Here is a 234-nt window from a genome sequence, read left to right as displayed (position 1 = left end):
TTTATCTTGCATACTAATGATAAAGAAATTGTGCTACCTGTGTGACTTTGAGTAAACAGAAAATAAAGAAAAAATAACTTTTGTTTCTTATTCTCGTCCCAACATGGGAAAAAATATTTAATGGGATTAAAACGTTGTTGGCCATATTTGGAAGTGTTTTTAGTCATCTATTAATCCTAAGAACACTTAGGGACTGCATAGGACTGTTCAGTCTTAAGTGGACTATATCACTGG

This window comes from Rhinolophus ferrumequinum, chromosome 7 (assembly GCF_004115265.2).
Source record: "Rhinolophus ferrumequinum isolate MPI-CBG mRhiFer1 chromosome 7, mRhiFer1_v1.p, whole genome shotgun sequence".
In the NCBI taxonomy this organism is placed as follows: domain Eukaryota; kingdom Metazoa; phylum Chordata; class Mammalia; order Chiroptera; family Rhinolophidae; genus Rhinolophus; species Rhinolophus ferrumequinum.
This window is presented reverse-complemented; position numbering follows the sequence as displayed.